Here is a 3,784-nt window from a genome sequence, read left to right as displayed (position 1 = left end):
ATTTTTTCTTTATTTATTCTAAATAACAAAAAAGTAAAAAAGAGGGTACATAAGGTTGTGCCTTCTAGTTTCATCCATCTCATGATCATCAAAATGAATCCACTAACAAGGTTGATCAAGTCTTGTTAACAAACTCATTCCGAATAACATGGAACCGGAGAATTCGAATAACACTAGGTTACCTCAACGGGGATATGAACATCCCCAACAATAAGAATATCATACTTTTTCTTGATAGTAGGTAGAGGAAATTCAAAACCTCCAATAATAACAGTTGGAACTTTTCCAATAGAATTGATGCTATGAACTTGAGGTTGTTTCCTCGGAAAGTGTACCATATGCTCATTACCATTAACATGAAAAGTGACATTGCCTTTGTTGCAATCAATAAAAGCCCCTGCAGTATTCAAAAAGGGTCCACCAATGATAATTGACATACCATCGTCCTCGGGAATATCAAGAATAACAAAGTCCGTTAAGATAGTGACATTTGCAACCACAACATGCACATCCTCACAAATACCGACTGGTATAGCAGTTGATTTATCGGCCATTTGCAAAGATATTTCAGTAGCTGTCAACTTAGTCAATTCAAGTCTACGATATAAAGAGAGAGGCATAACACTAACACCGGCTCCAAGATCACATAAAGCAGTTTTAACATAGTTTCTTTTAATGGAGCATGGTATAGTTGGTACCCCTGGATCTCCAAGTTTCTTTGGTATTCCACCCTTAAAAGTATAATTAGCTAGCATGATGGAAATTTCAGCTTCCGGTATCTTTCTTTTATTTGTAATTATATCCTTCATATATTTAGCATAAGGATTTACTTTAAGCATATTAGTTAAGCGCATACGTAAGAAAATAGGTCTAATCATTTCAGCAAAGGGCTCAAAATCCTCATCATCCTTTGTCTTGGATGGTTTAGGAGGAAAGGGCATGGGTTTCTGAACCCATGGTTCTATTTCTCTACCGTGCTTCCTAGCAACAAAATCTCTCTTATCATAACGTTGATTCTTTGATTGTGGGTTATCAAGATCAACACCAGGTTCAATCTCTACATCATTATTATTGCTAGGTTGAGCATCAACATGAACATTATCATTAACATTATCACTAGGTTCATGTTCATCACCTGATTGTCTTTCAGCATTAGAAATGGAAATATCATTGGGATTCTCAGGTGTGTCTATAACAGGTTCACTGGAAGCATGCAAAGTCCTATCATTTTTCTTTTTCTTCTTTTTAGAAGAACTAGGTGCCTCTAAATTATTTCTCTAATAATCTTGCTCAATTCTCTTAGGGTGGCCTTCAGGATACAAAGGTTCCTGATTCATTCTACCAGTTCTAGTAGCCACTCTAACAGCAAAATCATGTTTATTATTTAATTCATCGAGCAAATCACTTTGAGCTTTAAGTACTTGTTAAGCTTGACTGGTAACCATAGAAGCATATTTGCTAATGAGTTTAAGTTCACCTTTAACTCTAGCCATATAATCACTCAAGCATCCTATCTGAAAGCATTATTCTTTAGTTCTCTACCAACATAAGCATTAAAACTTTCTTGTCTAGCCATAAAGTCATCAAATTCATCTAAACATTGGCTATGAAATTTAGTAGACGGGATTTCAACTTTATCATATCTATAGAGAGAATTTACCTTTACTACCTGTGTTGGGTTATGAAGACAATGTGTTTCTTCAACATGCGGTAGATTAAGACCATGTATTTCTTCAATAGGAGGTAAATTCTTAACAACTTCAGCTTTAATACCTTTTTCTTTCATTGATTTCTTTGCCTCTTGCATATCTTTAGGACTGAGAAATAGAACTCCCCTCTTCTTGGGAGTTGGTTTAGGAATAGGCTCGGGAATTGGCTCAATTGGCTCAGGAATTGCCTCAGGAATTGGCTCAGGAAGAGACCAATTATTTTCATTAGTCAACATATTATTCAATAGTAATTCAGCTTGGTCGACTGTTCTTTCCCTAAAAACACAACCAGCACAACTATCCAAGTAGTCCTTGGAAGCATCGGTTAGTCCATTATAAAAGATATCAAGTGTCATGGAAATATCACGTCAGATGCCCTCGTGAAAGGACTTAGTCGTGGAGCCATCGCGACGGGTTAGCTTAAAGGGGTTAAACCGGACAAAGGACACGAGAGTTTTATACTAGTTCGGCCCCTTACGATGAAGGTAAAAGCCTACATCTAGTTGTGATGGAATTATTGGGGTTTCGATTACCAGGGAGCAAACACGCTATGCCTGGCTTTCGAGTTGTTGTTTCTTGTCCCTGAACCGCCGCCGGTCGTCCCTATATATACACAGGTTGACGCCCGGCCGGTTTACAGAGTCCTGAGGCCGGCTCATACAAGTGTCCGGCTCGGTCTTTGCCTTCCTAACTTACAATACAAGTTATACAATTATGGCGGTTTACAACTATGGGCCCTAATTCGCCTTTGGGCTCTGGGCCTCTAAGCTTCATTAGTAAAGCGCCATCTTCTAGGTCTTCATGGGCTTCAATATAGTTGAGGGTGAACCGGCCCCTCCTGGGCAGTTTATACTCACTAGTTATATCCCCAACATTAGGCCCCAGATTGATTTGAACCAGTTCATGTCAATCTTCAACACTTAGAAAAATTCCACGAACATCTTTTTACATTTCTCGTAAACCGCCATGATGTCTTCTCCTGTAAACTTTGGTAAACCGTCATGACGTCATCCTCTGGACATAGCCGTGGATTGTCATGATGTCATCTTTGTATAAAAAGATTAAAAAGATTCCCTTCATTAATTATATCCCGAAGATCGAGGTGACAACTGCGCCCTCTTTTGCCGCTTCAGGCTCCTCGATTCTCGCGCTTGCCACTTATCCCCTTCTCTTTATAAATAAGGCCAGGGGGTCTTTCCATTTTCCCCCTTGCCTCTCGTCTTCCTCCTCGTGACCCGAAGAGCTCAAGCACCGCCGCCGCCGTTAACCCTCGAATCTACATCGACTAGGCCGCTGCATCACCCTCTTCGTACCAGAGGTCCTGCGATACTCCTCCGCCGCTGCATGGCCCTGGTAAGTACTCCCTTCCTTAACCCTAGATCTCCATTAGGGCTTCGTGTTCATCTGCATTCGTCGACGTTCATCAGTGCTTCTCCACTTTTCCTCTTGGACTCTTACTGCATCTTAGCTAGACCTGATAGTTTCTTTCCGCGGTAGATCCATAGCTTTAGTCTGCCGTTGTACAGCATCTTGCTGTTCTTGGATAAATCCCCTCTAGACTTTCTCTATTCTGCTTAACACCATTGTAGGACTCAGAAAAGTTTTCTTTACCGAACCACGGTAGATCCAAAATTATATCATCATTTTGTGAAACTTGTTCTGCAACACTTAGTGAATTTCAGCTCTCCTGCTTCCAGTATAGGCGGTTTAACTTGTAGAAAATCATAATCCGCCTGGCACCATTAGCCCTCAATTAAACCGCCATCCTGACTTGAGTAGCAATAGCCGGTTTAACATGTATAATTACCCGGTTTAACTTTGGTTTGTATACATCAACCTTGAATCGTAAACCGGCCTTCGTGCTTTTTCAGCTTACCTTCAAACATGACCAAGCAATTCGCCGCATGCAACTGGGTTCCTTCCTGGATCACATAAACGCAGCTCAATGGATATGTTTTGACTGGCGCTTTGGCCAAGAAAGATGTCCTCCATTGGCGAGTTCCCGGCCTTGAGTGCCCTCCAGTACCTCAAGACGGGGAAGTGATTGTGTTCATGCAGCATCTAGACCGGGGTTT

The sequence above is a fragment of the Triticum aestivum genome, chromosome 4B (genome assembly GCF_018294505.1).
Source record: "Triticum aestivum cultivar Chinese Spring chromosome 4B, IWGSC CS RefSeq v2.1, whole genome shotgun sequence".
Taxonomy (NCBI): domain Eukaryota; kingdom Viridiplantae; phylum Streptophyta; class Magnoliopsida; order Poales; family Poaceae; genus Triticum; species Triticum aestivum.
Note: the sequence above shows the minus strand (reverse complement) of the source record.